The sequence below is a fragment of the Camponotus floridanus genome, unplaced genomic scaffold (genome assembly GCF_003227725.1).
Source record: "Camponotus floridanus strain SB8 unplaced genomic scaffold, Cflo_v7.5 scaffold3, whole genome shotgun sequence".
Lineage (NCBI taxonomy): Eukaryota > Metazoa > Arthropoda > Insecta > Hymenoptera > Formicidae > Camponotus > Camponotus floridanus.
The window spans coordinates 5,629,134-5,650,116 of record NW_020229436.1 but is presented as its reverse complement, the minus strand read 5'-3'; the positions used below and the strand labels follow the sequence as shown (position 1 = coordinate 5,650,116).

The 20,983-nt window shown below is 29.9% G+C and overlaps 1 protein-coding gene across 5 annotated transcripts in view; it reads right to left on the bottom strand.

Moving 5' to 3' along the window:
• The window catches only part of LOC105250327, a 224,586-nt gene that overhangs the window by 105,709 nt on the left and 97,894 nt on the right, over positions 1-20,983 (bottom strand). Inside the window, exon 1 of one of the 5 annotated variants that reach the window (XM_011256351.3) lies at positions 919-1,427. The exons of the other annotated variants lie outside the window; for them this stretch is intronic. The gene's annotated coding sequence lies outside the window, so the exon portion shown is untranslated. Of the gene's footprint in view, positions 1-918; positions 1,428-20,983 lie in introns of those variants that run through there. 5 annotated transcript variants of the gene reach the window in all.

The following is a 20,983-nucleotide window of genomic DNA, read 5'->3' as shown; positions in this document are numbered from 1 at the left end:
AATTAAAAAAAGACACGAGATTCGTTTCCTTCCAAAGTGTAAAAAATGTATAAATTAGTATCCAATCAACATTTCGGAAAATTATTATAGCGTAATAAAGTTTCAATATGTCCCTTTAAACAAATTTTTTAAAAATATTAAAATACCCGAAAAGATATTTATATTATATTCAAGTTTAAAATTTAATTTTTGCAGAATTTTTTAAAGAATTATAAAAATCTCATATTAAATATATCATATACATATATATAAACATATGTATATGATATACATAAATATATAATTATTAAGGATGTATTGGACGGACTGTCTGTCTCAAAAGTTAATCCAAAGTATCAAAAAATTAAAGTTGAGCAGAATACAAATTCTAATTGATCAAAAATTTTTTAAAAATCACTAAATCATATTTCAAAATATTCTTTAATATAAATAGGTCTTAATTTCCAAGAAAATGTTGCCACGTTTTATCATCAATATTGCGTCAAACCGATAATCACAGTTATTTTTTAATAATAATTTCAAAACGAGCAAGTAAATCGTTTTAAAACTTTATGGGAACATTCTTACATGTATGAAGAATATAATATTACAAAATGAAATTTTTATCATTGTTTTTGTATAGTTTGTGAATAATTTATTACCTGTCTCTTGCACGTTTACATAAGCTCCTATGTTAAAATCGCAAAATTCAAAAATTAATAACTTTTAAAGGAGCAAATAAAAAAATTTGAAATAATTCATGACGATTTAGAATGTTATTAAGAATGTTAAATTAAAAATTCACGGCGATCTCATTGATTGTAATATATCTCCAATACATCCTTAATAATATTATTTTATTAAAATAATATTATAAATATTATTTTATAAGCAATTAATTTAAAAAATAACGATTTAACAAAATTTTAAATCACTAACCTTGCTCCGGTGCCCGGTGCTTTTTCGAGGACCTCCTTCTCCTTTTTTTACTCATCTTTTTGATCGCTCTTCTTCTCAACATTCACAAAAACACTTTCGATACAACGATACTGAATAAATAATACGCGTAATAACTAGAATCGCACTTGACTTCACACTTAATCTCACTCACGACGTAATATATTAATTTAAATTGCGAAAATTATATAATATTATTGAGAAAACACACGATTACGCGAAGTTAGTGATCAGTTCAACACCGAAAAAATCCAATTCATATAACATTTCTAACATTATTATTAATGAATGAGCGCACGTCATCGTAATAATATTCGAATCAGCTGTTTGATACCCGACGTTTCGTCAACGACTTTAAAATTAACAGCGGCATAATCACATTATTAATCTCGCGAATTGATAATTGCAAATACGCGTAATAATATGCGGAATAATCGCGTTTCGAGATAAAATACGCAGGAGCACCTCGCGTTGCTGCCGGTTCACCCGAGTCTCGCGGAACGAATGACCCAGGCCACGAGTCATGACAACAATGACGTGTACGTATACAATAACATACTAGCAAGGACGTCACGAGCCACGAACGCCGTCTACTGATATCGTGAAATATCTAACTCGCTACAAAATAAATGTATTCAAATTAACAGAAGCGTTATCTGAGAAATATATGTTTGAGAGAGAAGACTATCTCTTTAGATTTCTACTTACTTTGTTGCAACGCGATTCTTGCAAATTCGCAATTTAATAAATTGTCCCTCATATATCGTCTCTCTATTATTACTCAATTCTAAATTTACAAATTATATTTTAATTTCACAGAGAAAAATATGTCTGAACGTATCTAAAGATAATTTACGTATCATTGCGCGCATCAGAATTTATTATTTTATTATTAATGACTGCATAAAACTTTCCTGTTACTTTATGTCAAATGGTTTATTTATTTTCTGATTTGAAAAGATTATTAAATATTAATTCTTTCTTTCTTCCTTTACTAACACGATAATCTATGAAGCAAATCACTCTAGATCTAATCTATCATTGTAGTATTAAATAAAATATTCAATAAAACAGCATATAATTAATATAATTAATTATAATTAATTATAATATAATATAAAAAGTTAATAACAAAATTAATATGATAAAAAAATTAGTGTAATTATAATAATATTGAAAAATAAGAAAATATTACAATTATGTATAATTATATAAAATTACAATTATTTATATATAAAATTACAATTATTTATATATAAAATATCTGACATTTTACTTTCAATAAATATTCTCCTCAGTTTCCTTTATTCATCAATTATTTTTTATTCTATCTAATCACACTAATCATGAGTATTTCATAAGCATCGATTAATTTAAATGCTTCTCCTTGAATATTTTCCTCATCATAATCATAAATATAATCTACAATGTGTACAGAGTGTGTGCAACGTTTCGTAAGAGTTTCCAATATTTCAGAGCATGAAATATAAATCTAATCCTATTCTACTCCATTTCCTTTCTTTCTATATCGGAAGTCCCCTTCTTCGCAAAACATCAGATTTAACGTAAGAATTGTTTTTCGGAGCACTGAGATTGCGTTCATTTAAGCGTGCTATAACTTACGTAATCAGTTACTACGAATGCACCACGAGAGACAGGAATTACAACTGATAAATGCTTTAGCGCTGTCATAAATTTATTACCAATCAATCGTTTGTCATTGCCGATAAAAGCGTTTAATGACACGTAATTAAATAGAATACGATCGTTAAAAAATATGTTGTAAAATCCTAACAGCTGTATAAACTAGTCGACTAGCTACCGTTCTTTTTTTTCATAGATAAATTCAATACGATTCTGTTAAATTTGCATAAAAATACATAAATGATAATTTTAAAATATTTTTTATCATTGCAGCATATTGTAAGTAGATGTAAATAAAGTATTATAATTGTAAAATATTATACTTGAAAAATGGAAAATAAGGACGTTTATATAAATTTTATTTCTTCTACTAAATCTATATATAACTAAATATAATATATTCTATTAAATATATAAATATAAATAATTGTAAAATAATTATTTATGTATGTTTATTAAAACCCTTTTGAAGTATTTAATTGATTTTACGCAACAGAGATAAATATTTGAAATGCGTTTCTCATTAAAAACATCAATAACATTGAATTTAATTTATAATTCGCACAATAAAATATGTAATGCTATATATTTGTACGAATTTATATTCATCTTTCTTTTACATCTCTTTAGATTCTTCATATTTTATTAAATCATGTCAGTTGTTTTCAAAAATCAGCAATAAAAATAAACGATCGCTTTAAAAATTGTTACATTGTTTCAAAATATTTTCCTTCCACTACAAAACATGTGAAATAATATTTGAAACAACTCAAGAAAAAAAGAATGTCGAAACAGTCAACGAAATATTTGGAAATCTTTAAATATTATTTTAAATGATATTTGTAATAATCTTTTTTATTAATTATTAATATTTAATTAATAATGTCAGTTATTGTATTTCAAAGTAATCTCTATAAATTTATATCTACTATTTTTTACGAAAAGAAGTTTCGAAATATTATGTTATTATGTAAACAGAACTCTCCCTCTCTCTCTCAAAATTTGAATAATTATTTTAACACTCTGCATTTATTGGGAAAAATTCACCTATCTAAATATTATACATATTATAATACTTTTGAAATTTTTAAATTATATAAATTATATAAATTTTTAAATTATATACTTTTAAATTATATAATAAATAAATTAAATAAATTATACTATAAAACTTCACAATTAACTTCACTTTCTACATTTTTATTTTTAATGTAATTTTGAAATACGGAAAGTTAATTTCTTACGAAAATATCCTTTGGATATCTCGGATATATCATCGTGTCTTACAAAAAATAATGTTAGACATGTAAAGAATACTAGGATATACTCCTTTCCGCCCTTTCCTATTGAGGTAGATTCGAAAATATCGGCTGTCACGTCCTATCTCAACACATGTACGCATTCCATTTTGGAAGTCTGCAGACGTACATGCAATATGCATATGATTTAGCCGCCGGAGCGTCGACGGATTCAAGTACGCCGGATGGCAACTTCCAAATGTGGAGCACGAACTTAATTAGGGGAATTGTCAAGAAACGAGATTGGAGGGCCGCTGGCGGCGTAATTAATTAGCGTGCGCGACACAATCCTCTAATGAGATTTTGCCTGTCGATTGTTCCATCATCGACGTGTAACCCGCCCAACGGCCGCTGATAACGCAGCATCTCGCACTTTACAAGAAAATCAAGCGGTAATCGATGCATGCAACAGGGCTGATTGATATGCCGCGAGTTTGCCGCGTATTTAAACTCTATTATCAAGAGGGTCGCCACAGAATATAAATGTATCCGTTAATCCTTAATTTTCGTAATAAACGTGATACATGGATACAACGTTAAAACGATCGGTTTTACTTTCTCTTTCAGAGATAGATTTTTAAGCACTTAGTTTTAAATATATTTAAAAAAAAAGAAATCCACACTGAGGGAAAAATTTTTTTGAATCAAATAAATTTGTTTTCTTGAAACTTTTACTTTAAATGGAAGGAATTGTTTATTTCATTTAAGCAAAAGCATTTAATTTTAATTAAATACGCATGTTATATTAAGTACATTTTCATTTATATATTTTTTATATTTAAATACTATTTTCGTAAAATATATACTATAATTTATTAAATTAGATATATTATTTTTTTAAATTAGATATATTATTTTTTAAAATTAAAAAATTTTAAATTTTTGGGAATAAAAAATGCATTTTAATAAATATTTTGTAACATTAAAATAAAAATATTTAATTAAAAATTATATTTTTTTAAGCATATATATTTTTTATACGTATGTAAATAGATATTTAACTTAAGCAAACAGACATTTTGAATACAAGTAAATACGAGATTAGTACCCACCGAATAAATAGCTTTCTTGGATTAACTGAAATTTTTTTATTTCAAGATAATCTTTTCCTCAGTGTAAGAAAATAAGAAAAAAAAACTTTAATAAGAAAATCTAATAAAAAGGGAAATCTTGAGTTGATCTTAAATCTTAAATTGATTAGACACACGCAGAAAAAAAAATAAGTGTCAAATCAAAACTTATATACTTAAATTAACGCGTTCATTGTTTTGTATATACGGAACAATTTATAATCTTTTTAGAAGAATTTAATAATTTTAAATTTCAACAATATTATAATCTCATTTTAATTATATTTTAATTATTTAATTATTTTAATAATATTGTAATTGTCACCTCAAGAATATATAATTATTTAATTCTACTTTAAGAAAATTATAATCTTTGATTTAAAAATATTATTTTCCATCTAACATTATTTCTTTTCCATTCCAAGAAAATTAAATCTTAAATCATAAGAATATATTTTTCTTGATTGAACTATGTAAAATAGCTTTATTCAAGTAAGTAATTATTCAAGCAATTATATTTTTCTTTAATTAACGCAATATAATCTCATTTCAAGATTTCCATGTTAAAATTAAATATTTTCAAAACAAGAATGCCCCTTTTTTTTATGCATATATGTATCAGAATTTACGACAAAAAACATGAATTTCTAGAAAAAAATAAATCTCTACATCTATGCCGAGTAATTCAGTGTTTGCTATAATTTACATATACTTACATATATGCATTTGAGATTATACTTACTTACATATGCTTTCGTCATAAAAATCGATATACCTCGCGCGAGGTTACTGCCCTGCACAATAATAACTTACCAAGGATTAATGCACTGTCTTAACTTATTTACTCTTATATAGACTGCTATAAAATTCCAGGTTAACAAACATTTTTTATTTTAACAATAGGCATTTCACATGCATATACATATAAAAAAATTTGTATTTTTCTAAAATATATATCTTTTCGGATTTTTAAATTTAAAAAATATCTTTTGATTCACTCTATTATATTATATTATATAATATTTAAATATTTTTTAATTAAAAAAGTTATTATTATTATTATTATTATATTTAAATATTTTCTTAATTTAAAAATTCAGGAAAATGGGAATATTACTAGATCAACAAAATCGTATTTGCATGGATGAAATCTCTATTGTTAAGATACAAAATGTCTGCTGATATACGATAAATTAATTCCTTTCACGTTTCATTTTATGTAAATATTCCATAAACAGATTGTTGATAAATGCATTACGGTCATAAATAAGTTATATACATGTGTAAGTCTGTAAATGTGATTTTACAATACAAATGCGAATCTAGTTAAGCCACGCTTATCTGCGAAACATAATCGAATAAAACGAGGCGCATTAAATTATGTAAGCGACATGACGCACGTGAGAGCTCGAAAGCCCGAAAGCTGAGCGAAGAGAAACGTCATTAAATTTGCAAACGCCGCCCGACACCGTAGAAAGAGCGCGAATATAACGGGGGAGGGTGGGAAATGCATCATGTCCGAATAAAATACACGGATCTTTCGCGATCGGATGTCGTGAAAGATTCTCTTGGAAGAGAAACTTGACATCGTCATCCGACGACTGGATCCAATTTCACTGTTATTTCCATTTACGATCGTCCGTATATGGGATCGTTCAAGGACGCATCTGGCGGAAATCGCACCAAGGCCGGAAATAGCCTCCGGGATTCGATAGATGAAAGAGATGGTAGCCTGTTGGAGGGACGATGAATTTCGCGCGTGGGCGGACGCAAAATTCGGCACCGTGAATGTCACTCGATTAAGGCACAAAGGACGAGAGAGGACTTCTACCACTCTCGGATCGAGTTTTGAAAGCGCGGGTGACCCGATAAAATATTTTTCGAAACTGCCTCGATGAAGAGAGAGAGAGAAAGAGAGAGAGAGACAGGTTTCGCGCTCGACGAAACTAATTTCGCGCCCTTCGCGAGGCGGACAATCGGCGAGGAAGCGGCTCGTCGTCTATCGATTGTCACATACACTTCACAATGTCGGACAATCAATACGCACCGATTGATACTTCACGATGCGACGCGCATATTGACTGCGGGCATTTTCTGTAACGATCCACCTTTATAACGTTCCGTACATGGTGCAGTCTCGACCAACAAAGGCTGTCAACAGAGGCCGATCTGCGTATATTACGTTGTTTCAACTCATACACTGAATAAATTCAGATGTATTTATCTAGATATTTATAAGCTTCGGGATTTTCATATCAAAATGCACAATCTTATCGTCGCTTGTTATCGCGAGGATTTCTCAATCAAGATGAAAATTTTTGTATTATTATGTCCGATATACTATTTACTTTCTCTCGGATAATGATGATAAATTAATGCATAGGATTGCACGAGATACCAAGATTAGTTTTGATTTTGTCTTGTCTTGTCTTGAATTTCAAGACAAGATTTTTAATTAGTTATCAAGACAATACCAAGACTAAGACTGTCAAGATTATCTAAAAAAAAACTAAAATATTTATATTTGTAAATGAAAAAAAATCACTATATACGAATTTTAAAAAATTTTACTCAATAAAAACATTTCTATTGATAAATTTAAAAACATTTAATATTAATACAATATAACATTTTTATTAATTAGAAATCAAACTCGCAAATTTTAGACATTCAAGAGCATTTCATCCAGGAATTGATGCACATTAGTGCTTTTAAAGATTTATTTCGTAATCTGGTTTTATTTTTTGACATAGTTAGAGTTCCTATTGAGAAAAGTCTTTCTACTGACACGCACGAGGCAGTTGAACTTAAAATGTCTCGAGCCATTTTTGACAATGTGGGATAAATATGAACCTGATTTTTATGTCACTCCAAAATATTTATATCTGCACATTCTCTTGGAGCCTGATAATAATTATTAATTTCTGTTTCCCATGAAACACTAAATGTTTTTTTATGTAAATAGACGGCATTTATATCGATTACATAGTAATAATTATAATTAAAATATAATACAATAGTAATAATTATTTCAAATTATATTACAAAAATTATGTTAAATATTATTTAAATAATTTTTTAATATTAGATAAAAAATCTATATATATGATAATAAAATCGAGACAAGACAATATAAGACGAGATTTTTGCTACCAATATTCACTCAAGACCAAGACAAGATTTAAATTTTTGAAAATTTTCAATACCATTTTCAATATAATATTTTTACGAATATTGTCTTGTCTTGGGTCTTATGCAATCCTATTAATGCAGCTTATACATATGAAACAAATTGTGTTACAATGAATAAATTTTAATATTAAAATGAATAAATTTTATATAAAACTAAAAAATTTATATAAAATTTATATAAAACTAAAATAATTAATCATAAAATTTATATAGATACTATATAAAATTATAATTAAATTTAGCTTTATTATTAATAGTATACATTCTCTAATTACATGTAATTATACAATACAGTTGTAAATAACAATATAACATGCGATATAAAAATAATAATATAAATCATAGTTTGACAAATTATATTAATAATAATGAGGAAATCTATATAATAACTCAGTATCTAAAAAATCGAAGAAGCATTGATAATTATTTAACAAAGCGATTGGTCGCGATAAGATAATTCAAGTTTACTGGTGAAAAGAAAACACACCCTTTACAACAAATCCGAGAGATCGGCCCGGTTCTTTACAACTTGAGGAGAAACTTTCTTGGAAAAAATGCAGCGATATGCACATCCATCAAAATCCTGACTTTTCTCGTTTGATGAATCACCTAATCGATATTGGTTAAACATCGGCCTGTGCTTCTACAAATGATAAGACAACGTTGTCATAATTCAGAAATTATATAGTTACGCGAATGCAAAATATTTGCCAAATCAAAAAAAAAAACAACATCGCTGGGATACTTAACTTATGATTTATGGCAGGTAGTTCAATATGTTTAATTACTGACGCGAGTTACTCTCTCGAGTAAGATTACGTAGCATTAGCATGATAATCAATTTCTCGTGAAGGATAAGTTCATGAATAATTAAATGTACGTGTCACGCGATATAATGTCTAACATTTCCGCGCGAGACATATTATTCCGAGCAAGTAATTTTTTTTCCACGCGAAAAGAAGGTACAAAAAATAGCACAATTCGAAGAAGACAGACTGTCGCACTTTGGCTACTTTCATATCCGCGTGTTAACGATTTTTTTTTTCCAAAAAAAAAAAAAGGACCATCTACAGAAGCCCGAGTACGTGACGAGAGGAAGGAGTTTAATAAAAACCGCCACTGAGGAGAGAGACGCCCGTGTATCGGGCACAGGACTCGGGACACGTCTCTCGAAGATGACGGTGAGCGAATTTCCGGCCGAGCGGTCGGGCAAACCGCAAAATGTCGATTGGCCGCGTCATGCGCGCCCATAGAGTCCCATCAGAATTTCATTACGCGCATAAACCCTACGGTCAATTTCAAGCTATGCCTCTGGTACACCTCAAATGGCAACACGAACGTATTACGGATCCAAGCGTCACATTTGAGGTAACGAACCGATGCGTATCGGAGCGTTATTAATATTAATTTCGAGACGCGATGGCCAATTTTCATTTTATCCCTCGAAAGCGATAACGTATTATAACACGGCAATATAACTGCGATATAACGTGGTAATATAACTACAATATAAGTACAATATACAGGATGTTTCAGATCACCCGTACCATCCGTTTAAAAACTAGAGAAGTGGTTATTTCAAAAAAGTAAAAACATTTTCTTTATAAATCGGGTGCTCTATCGAATGGTGATATTTTCAACTTCTGGTTCCGGCCGGAAATAGGCGATTCAGACTGGAAGTGCATTTTTTTTAATGGAACGCCCTATTTTCCAAAACACTATGATAAATTATTTTTCCATCAAATACTTTTCGAGTTATGAGGCTTGAAATCATTTCTTAATTTTACATAAACCGTAAAAAATCTTGTAAAATATTCATTTTTTGATTATCTTACCTTAATACCTTTATGTACAAAGTAATGAGAGGAATCAATTGTGTAAAGGAAACATACAGTTATTTAAAAAAAAAATATGGAATTGTTAATTGCAAATTACATATTTTTTCTTAGAAACAACTATGTGTTTTCTTTACACCAATTGATTCCTCCCATTATTTTGTACATAAAAGTATTAAGGTAAGATAATCGAAAAATGAATATATATTTTACAAGATATTTTATGATTTATGTAAAATTAAGAAATGATTTCAAGCCTCATAACTCGAAAAGTACTTCATGGAAAAATAATTTATTATAGTGTTTTGGAAAGCTCTCAAGGTAAGCTACAAGAATATGCAATGAAAAATAGGGGGTTTCATTTAAAAAAATGCACTTCCGGTTTGAATCGCCTATTTTCGGCTAGAAGCAGATGTTGAAAATATCACCATTCGATAGAGCGCACCCGATTTATAAAGAAAATGTTTTCACTTTTTTGAAATCACTTCTCTAGTTTTTAAATGGGTGGTACAAGTGATCTGACACACCCTGTATATGTAATAATTTCAGATATAATTTTAAGAGACGGAATTTAATTTAAATGTAATTTATAACTGATATTAAAAGAAAAATACATGGCACAATTTTATCAAAAAAAAAAGAGAGAGAAATTCCTCATTACAATACTATTCAAGTGATTAATAGATCACCCGGTATAATATTGGAAACAAAAAAGCTAAATAAATTCGCTACATCATCGTAAAAATAATGATCGTAGCACAATACGCAATGTATACGATGTCAATTAAATCCTCAATGCGCTATTAAATCTTCACATTATCCGCAGATTGTACATACAAATCGGCTTTTTACGTTGTTACGTTTTATAAAGTATAATCTGCGCGCGCGTGATACGCGTGGGGAAATAAAATAGAAATCGTGATAAATCAATATTTATAAAGCGCGATTTGCAAACACGTCCGAGAGTCAAAGTATCCCGGTAACGCATCCGATAAAATCAATGGCTCATCATTTGACGTTTTCTGCAAATATCAAATGACACGTGACCGCATTAACACGTACAATTACAAATAGGCAAACACATCGCATTTTACACAGTTCAAACGTTTTACCGTTTATGCGTTCAACGCAATACCGCGTAACCAATTTTTTTTTATTTTACATTGTAAAATTAATACGACATGCGAGTCGCGGAATAACAGAAAGGACGGAAAGCAAATTGTACGCAGCTTTTTATCGCATATTTTATAACTTATTTATTTAGTTTCCAGTACTTTTCATGTATTTAAACGGAATATTTAGGTCGGCTATTGTTTCGAATTTCGAGAATGTTGAATTTCAAGAAAAATTCCACATGTATATTAATATTAAAATTAAAGCATATGTATGTTTGAAAGAGTAACATATTTTAAAAAATATGCATAAATAATTCATCAGTTTGGATGTAAAATTTATTTTACGCAGACTTTTTAATTATTTTCTCTGTCATCCCTTCAGAATCTTTTCCCGCGACGAAAGATTAATTTTCACGGGGATTTTCCTCGAAAAAAATCCGCGCAATTTTTCGGAATGGTTTTCATATCGAATGTAAATAAAAAACTATTAATAACTGGAAGCTTCCGCTCAGCTGGAGGGCTGCTATTTACGTAATCGGGGATGCATCGACTACTACCAAAAACAAAACCAATGTGAGAGCCGCTTCTCTCTCCTTATTACTCTTAATCCGACAGAAAAGCACGACTGTCGTAATTAATCATTAAAAAAGTTTCGCAAACGCTCACCGAGATCAAAACTAGTCTCCGCTTTTTGAAGGAAAAGCGCCGGAAGCGAATATTCGCGCTAATTAAGCTGATTAAATGCGCATGTCCTAAAGCTAAAGAATTTAAAGGATGAGAGAAACATCATTGCGTTTATCGAAATGAAAAAAGTAGGAAACTGTTTAAAATAATGCACAGAAAAAAAAGACATTCCTGTTTTGGAAATATATTTACTTTTAACATGGAAATCTTGAAATGCGATTATATTGCGTTGATTAAAGAAAGATATAATTGCTTGAATAAAGCCATTTTACATAGTTCAATCAAGAAAAATATTCTTATGATTTAAGGTTTAATTTTCTTGAATGGAAAAGAAATAATGTTGGATAGAAAATAACATTTTTAAATCAAAGATTATCATTTTCTTAAAGTAGAATTAAATAATTATATATTCTTGAGATGACAATTGCAATATTAAAATAAGACTATAATATTGTTGAAATTTAAAATTATTAAATTCTTCTAAGAAGATTATAAATTGTTCCGTATATACGAAACAATGAATGCGTTAGTTTAAGTATATAAATTTTGATTTGACACTCTCTTATTTTTTTCTGCGTATAAACATATATATTCAGCACATAGGAAAAAAGGATATTATTGTTTTGAAAATATATTTAGTTTTAATGTGGAAATCTTGAAATGCGATTATATTGCGTTGATTAAAGAAAGATATAATTGCTTGAATAAAGCCATTTTACATAGTTCAATCAAGAAAAATATTCTTATGATTTAAGATTTAATTTTCTTGAATGGAAAAAAAATAATGTTGGATAGAAAATAACATTTTTAAATCAAAGATTATCATTTTCTTAAAGTAGAATTAAATAATTATATATTCTTGAGATGACAATTGCAATATTAAAATAAGACTATAATATTGTTGAAATTTAAAATTATTAAATTCTTCTAAGAAGATTATAAATTGTTCCGTATATACAAAACAATGTACGCGTTAATTTTAAATATATAAGTTTTGATTTGACACTTATTTTTTTTTCTGTGTTATATATCTAGGATTTAAATCTGTAAAGTTTAATCTGTAAATAATTTATTTTTTAAAGTAAGGTAGAGATTCTATCCAAGTGTCTCAAAAAAAAGATATGGCAAATATTTGAATCATGATGCATGTATTAAGAATTTTCTTCCCACAACAGATGATGCTTCCATTTTCTGGAATAAGATATGACAGGTTCAGAAATTTTCTGCCATTTCGACAAAATATTATAGACGTACCTCAAAGGTGGCGAGGATGACGTTTACCGCAACCATTACGTGTTTCCATGCTAGCATGGAATAAGCAAATTTGCCAGAATACGTCAAATATATTCCCGCTTCCAGCGTCCCAACTAGAGAAACGTTGAATTGCTCGTTCAGCATCGCCGCGAGGGCGGTTAAATTTCACTCTCTTGGGTTTCTAATTTCTAATTACTTCCACGCGGAGAAACAGGACACGCAAATATCTATTTAGTCGGAAGACTAAGGACTCGATCTGCAATTTAGGTGGAGAGAGATAGAGAGAGAGAGAAGAATCACGCGCTCCGATTTTATCTCGAGCGGCCAATAAATTCAATCGCCCACAAACCAACCGATCCGGGGCTTGTACAGAGTCGCCTACGATAGCGAGGCTATCCCGGGTTAACATTGTTTACGGCCAGAAGTTGGATTACTCGGGTATTAACGATACCGAACGTGCGCAGAGGCGATCCGAACGGAATTGCCTTCTCTCTCTCTCGCTCTCTCTCTCTCTCTTTTCCCTCTCTCTCGCTCCGGATGATTCTCCAGGTGATTTTCCATGATTCAATGTGTTATTACTGGGTCTACCATTATACAAGCGATCGTATTAACGAATATTCTCATCACATTTCCGGTTTTTTCTTCCGGAGCATCACTTTATTCCCCCTCCCAGGTTCGATCGGACTAATGGATGAAAATGCGACGGGAAATTGGATGAGGAAGATGAATGAAATTTGGCGATTCACCAGGGGGAGGAGGTTTTCATAAAAAACGCTTTGATCATGCGATCGAAGAGGGATGGGAAGGGGGCTGGATTTGTTTGACAATATCAATCTCGATGTCTGGCGGCCGTTATTTACACGTGAGACAAGTTTACCGAGATACGAGGATCGACTTACTAAACTGGCACGGCCCGTATACACGACACACGTGCACGCAAAATAGGAGATCATAATTTATCTGCGGCGCGCGTGTTGGTTGGTCCACGGCCAAAGAGTCGATAATTAAACGCCGCTTTTCGCAATCGCGGGACACCCGAGAATAGCGAACGTGATCGCCGAGAGTTAGCGTAATGTCACGCGATCAATCCGACAGTCGCAGTATGCACAATTTCATTTGGCCGATTTGTGTTTTACACCTATTACCGGTCACAGCTCTCTCCGCCTCTCTGCGCGATTACATTGCTTACGCACTGAAAAAAAAATAAGTGTCAAATCAAAATTTATATACTTAAATTAACGCGTTCATTGTGTTTTCGTATGTACGCAACAATTTATAATCTTCTTAGAAGAATTTAATAATTTCAAATTTCAACAATATTATAGCCTTATTTTGATATTGTAATTGTCCTTAAGAATATATAATTATTTAAGTACCTTAAGAATATATAATTATTTAAGTACTTTAAGAATATATAATTATTTAATTCTACCTTAAGAAAATTATAATCTTTGATTTAAAAATGTTATTTTCTATCTATCATTGTTTCTTTTCCATTCAAGAAAATTAAATCTTAAATCATAAGAATATATTTTTTTCGATTGAACTATATAAAATGGCTTCATTCAAGTAAGCAATTATTTAAGCAAGTATATTTTTCTTTAATTAACGCAATATAATCGCATTTCAAGATTTCCATGTTAAAACTAAATATATTTTCAAAACAAGAATGTCCTTTTTTCCGTGAGCTTGTACACAAAAAAAATAAGTGTCAAATCAAAACTTGTATACTTAAATTAACGCGTTCGTATATACGCAACAATTTATAATCTTCTTAGAAGAGTTTAATAATTTCAAATTTCAATAATATTATAGTCTTATTTTAATAATGTAATTGTCACCTTAAGAATATATAATTATTTAATTCTACTTTAAGAAAATTATAATCTTTGATTTAAAAATGTTATTTTCTATCTATCATTGTTTCTTTTCCATTCAAGAAAATTAAATCTTAAATCATGAGAATCAAGAGAATATTTTTCTTGATTGGACAAAATGGCTTCTTTCAAGTAAGCAATTATTCAAGCAAGTATATTTTTCTTTAATTAACGCAATATAATCTCATTTCAAGATTTCTATGTTAAAATTAAATATATTTTCAAAACAAGAATGTCTTTTTTTCTGCGCGATTCGCGTAAAGCAACTAGGAAATTTCGAAAATAATGATGAAGGATCGCTAATGGGCGAAAATTATCTTAAAATCTTAAAATTGAAAAAATTTACTTCAAGGACCTTCGATAGTCAAAATTTTGAGACTTCAAAAAATTTTACTGCAATAAAAATATACATTCATAAAATTATATGACGAAATCTGAATAAAATGTTGCAATAATTAAATTATTGCTAAATTTAAAAATATGTAAAAGATTTTCAGTAACTTGTAATAATTTTTTAATAATTTATTTTTTTACTAATTTGTTCTGTATTAATTAATTCACTTTTATTTGTACAATATCTTTAATATATTTAATATATTTTTAATATATTTTTATAATAATATATTTAATAATATTTTTAATATATTTACAATAATATATCTTTAATGTATGCCTTTTTCTCTAATTGCGATAATATAAAAAGAAACAAAGGTGCGAGAAGAAATTAATGCTTGTTTATTACAAGATACATTGCCAGTTTGGACGCGATCGGAAGATAAATTATCGTAGCGACAAATACGCGCGACTTAGTGCATACGGTTAATCAAGATTCGCGGATGTCTTTGGAGGAACTTGAGAAACGAACGAGAGTTTGTCGACGAAACTCCCTCGCAGGTACGAGGGCAGGAAGAGGGAAGCTAAAACACGTTAGTAAATCCACGGACAAACTGTTACCATTTCCAGATTTCCTCCGGGCGGAGAGAACATCGCGAGAGGCCTCTAATTACTCCAAGGATTAAGGGAGACGCTCGCGCGATCTACGACGAGTAAGAAATTTACAACGGTACTCGCGAATCCCCCGCAAATCTCGCAATTAAAGCCGCTACTTGGCAGACTGCGCTTCGAGCATTCATAGTCTTGCAATTTATAAGATCAACTTAGAGCAAACAATCTCCATATCGCACTCGAGATCTAAATTGTATCCAGTTACGAAACGCAGCGACGTCGACAAACAACAGGTGATTATGTTGCGTCAACAAAAAATATAAAATGCAAAAAATAAAAAATTTTTCCTTTCTAAAATTATAATTATATATCATTATTAATATGTAATTATTAATAATATTAATTACACATATATATATATATATATATATATATATATATATTTCTCTCATATATAATATACATTAATATATTATATAATTACTATTAATGTAATTATTAACATACAAATATTATTAATCATAAATTTCCTTATTTATTTTATGTATGTATTAATATTTACATTTTAATTATTTGCATTAATTATTAAATATACATATTTATATTTCTAAATTAATATTATACATATATATTTATAAATTAATATTATTATCAATATATTTATTTAATATATTTATAAATTAATATTAACATAAATAAATTTATTAAATATATTTATAAATTAATAATTATAAATATATTTATTTAATAAATTTTACTAGTTCGTATATTCGTCCGTATCATTAGCTAATATTGACAAAAGGCGAATAATACTTCACTAATTGTGTAATTGTTTACTCACAGTCGCTCGTTATCGAACTCGCGCGTTAAAAAAACACTAATGAATTCTGAACTCGGCGACTCTCTTGCGTCTGTCGGCGCGTTTTGCGAGGCGCAATGCGCATCCTGACGCATACGGTATGAAAATCGTCCTCCCTCCGCGAGAACGTGAGCGAATTGTTAAGATCTCGGGGAAAAAGAATCTGGCGCCGACGCAGCCCTGGTAGAAATTGCGATGGCCTACGTTTATAGCAATTGAGTGAGACTCCAGAGACATATTTTATTTTACGAACGGCTTTTAATACCTCGTTTCGAAATATCCGAGAGCCATTCTCCGAGCACGAGGGTAAAAATATCGCATCCCCCGTGGGATTAAGGGAACCGTGTAACGTTCTCGTTCGTGTTTTCCGCTCGATGGTTTTGCGTCCATTTGTCGCCCACTTGGATTTATATAATTCATACCTCGACATATATCATTCATTTGCGTGTTCAATTAACAGATGTATTAAATGTAATTCTATCGAAATCGTCAACAATCTACAGCTGAAAAATGTGAAAAGGGATGTTACGAAAAAATTTATTCGATGCATAAAAAATTATTTAATTAAAGCGCAATAATTAAATGTATTAATTTTAATGAATTTAATGAATTTTAATAAAATCTCTCTTTATATACTTTAAATATATTATTTTTTATATCATTTAAAATATTTTACGTATTAAGAGAATCAAGGAAATGAAAAAAGAACAAGTGCAAAATTTATTTTAAAAAGAATTATTATTTATTTTCGTCGCTAATTTTCAAAAACAGCTAACTTCAAACGAAAACAAAAACAGATATTAATAATGATAACGAGAATGATAAATTCATGAAAATAATATCGAATACAATTTTAATATTTATGAAAGTTAATTTAATTAATATTATCTCCGGGTATATCGAGGGAAACAATTGTCATTTAGCGCAAGCAGTCTTTAACAACACGCGAGTTTCGATACATTTTTCATGAAATCAAGCAAACATTGCAGATAGAATTTTAATCGACGAATACATCATCGCATGTTAATTAAACTGAGAATAAATCATCGCGTTAATTGAATTTATTACCATTATACATTCTACGCACTCTAAACGCGAGTCAACGATTCGGCCGATTGCGAGTTACATGCGAGGGGAGGGGGGGGGGTGTTACATCGTATAACGTATTCCAGGCACGAGAGAGAGACGCACACAAGCGCGACGCGATCGCGATGAATCTACGGAAGGTGCAAAATCGATTCCGTCGGCGGTCTAAATCCCATTCGCGCGATCCTAAATCTGTCCGCGACGACGACGACGACGACGACGACGACGTTCCGGTCGGCTCGCATTTGGTTCTCCCCCTCCCCCCTCTCCACCCCCCCCCCAAATCGCACGAAAGCCACCTGGTGGGCCGCTATCCCGCGATGACAGATCGATCATATTAGGCCCGCTAGCCATCGTAGGCGAACAATGAGCGATCGGGCGTTAATGCCGCGATTTGCAGTCGAGGATCTGCACCGGAGGAAGGCCGGAGGACGCCGTCGTCGCCCGATGGAATATCAAACAGACCGCTGTCTGCATACGGCTTACGCCGTCATTCGAAAGCTCTCTCTCTCTCTTTCTCTTTCTTTTTCTCTTTCTTTTCTTCTTGTCGATTATACTAGTGACTCTCGAGGCCACCGGCGTCCGTGCCATTTTCTCTTTGCCCGATTCTGTCGTCGCGCAAAAGTTATCAAGCGCCTGTTTAAAGTTTGACAAATATTCCTCTAGAGAAACTTTGGACTCCATTCAACAATCTCTCTTAAGATGCAGGATGCGTACAATTTTGTTTAAATTTTGATTACCGCGATTTTAGGAGTAAGATTCTATTCGGGATGTCTGTTCAAGTCTTGTAAAAAAATCCTCTGAAAATTCCCCGAGCTTTCCGGGCGTCTTTTTTGTTCGAAGTTTTAGGTAAAGAGAATATTTTAAAGACTTTTTGGTGCAATTTTTTAAGATGTTTTATTGTATGCATTTTCTATGATTTTTTTCTTATGCAAAGGAAAAGCAGAAAGTCGCTTAAATTTCGAGTATTAGACTTGCAAATGTATTTACTAAAATAAAATTCACTTTGGACTCCATTCAACAATCTCTCTTAAGATGCAGGATGCGTACAATTTTGTTTAAATTTTGATTACCGCGATTTTAGGAGTAAGATTCTATTCGGGATGTCTGTTCAAGTCTTGTAAAAAAATCCTCTGAAAATTCCCTGAGCTTTCCGGGTGTCTTTTTTGTTCGAAGTTTTAGGTAAAGAGAATATTTTAAAGACTTTTTGGTGCAATTTTTAAGATGTTTTATTGTATGCATTTTCTATGCTTTTTTCTTATACAAAGAAAAAGCAGAAGGCCGCTTAAATTTTGAGTATTACACTTGCAAATGTATTTATTGAAATAACAATCAATAGCTTTCGTAAGATAAATATTTTCACTTGCGTAACATTTTCATTTCTTTTATCAATTTATCAAAAGACATTGAATTATATTGAATATGTTTTATATAAACTTGTGATATATTTTACTAAACATATAATTCAACATAATACAACTTGACTTAGCAGATTGTTGACTACTTACATAAGAGCAAAATGTGATCGAGGAAAGAATTTATTTAAAAATTTCCTGACCCTAAAATTGTATGAAAATTCTCAAAGTCTTATAATTTTCAAAAATTTCTAATTCTAGAAAATTCCTAATTTTTCAGAAAATTCTTAATTTTGAAAAATTCTTAATTTTAGAAAATTCTTAAAATTAAAGAAATTTTAATTTTTAAAAGTTCTTAATACTAAAAAAAATTCTTAATTATTTTTTTTTAATTATATTATATATATTTATATTTTAATAATTTTTTTTAATTATATATATATTTATATTTTAATAATTTTCTGTATTAATTTAATTTTAACTTAATTTTCAAAAAAATTGTTATAATTTTCAAGTTTTCCATATTTTTCTAGGGAGTAGACACCTTTTGTCTATTATTAAAATTGTATCGTCCTCCTCTCTTCCTTATACTGTCACAGAAATAATATAAGCTTGATTAAGAGCGCGCTCGCGTAACGCCTGCCGCGTGTGCGGAATATCGTGGTCGATTTAATGAATTCCTTGTACGGACGATAATCATAGCAATTAGATAAGCGCGTGCACGATCGGACTTTTAGAGCGAGAAAATCTCGCCGTCGGTGGTCGCGACGCAGACAAATCCTCGTTAGATCCTTAAACCGGAAAGCCCGACCGGACATTACTCATTGGACGACGACGAACTCTGGCCGTAAAAGACGCGAGCCACCAACATCGAACCCCGTGATAAACTGTAAGCCGTTGTCACGTTCCGTTCCCGAGAAAAATGGAGAAAAGTCGCCGGGAGACTGCAATTCCGTGAACATAAATCGAATGTGTTAATCCTTAAAGCGGCACGAAACTTGGAAATGTTCAGGTTTAACAGATTCCTTCGACAACTTTTTCAAACGTTACACGTTTACGAGTCACAGTCGCAATAAGAGTTGGCTCTCCGGCAATTATTATATTATTTGTATAAAAAAATTTACTTTAGATTACACAAGTAATTAAAAAAAAAATTTCATTTCTCACGACAATTTATTTCCATTTCAATATTCAATTTTGAATTTTTAATATTATTTTTATTATAATAATATTTTAATATTATTTTATAATATTTTATAATAAAAATATTAAAAATAATAATATTAATATAATTTAATAATATTTAATATTTTAATATTATTATAATAAAAATAATATTATAATAAATTAATTATAATAAATTAGTATTATCATAAAAATATTAAATTAATATGTATAATAAAAATAATATAAATTATAATAAAATTAATAATATTATAATTTATTAATAATATTAATAATATTATAATTTATTATAATATAATATTTAATATAATAAATTATAATATTATTAATTTTATTACAATTTAATATTATTTATTATATATATATATATATTAATTTAATATTTTTGTTGTAATATTATTATTATTTTTAATATTACGATATTATTTATTGTTTCCTTTTTTTTCCTGAACTTTCTTTTTCCTGATTTAACAATGTGTATTTATCTGATTTTTAAAATAATCTAATATTCATTAGGACATGTAATACGAGTCGTTAGATTTCATGGACAACGCGATATAAAGAAGGGAAAGCCATTTTCATTAGACGGAACGATATTGTTGGAATGAAGATATAACGCTCGGCTTCGCGCCCACCTGCTGGTCGAGA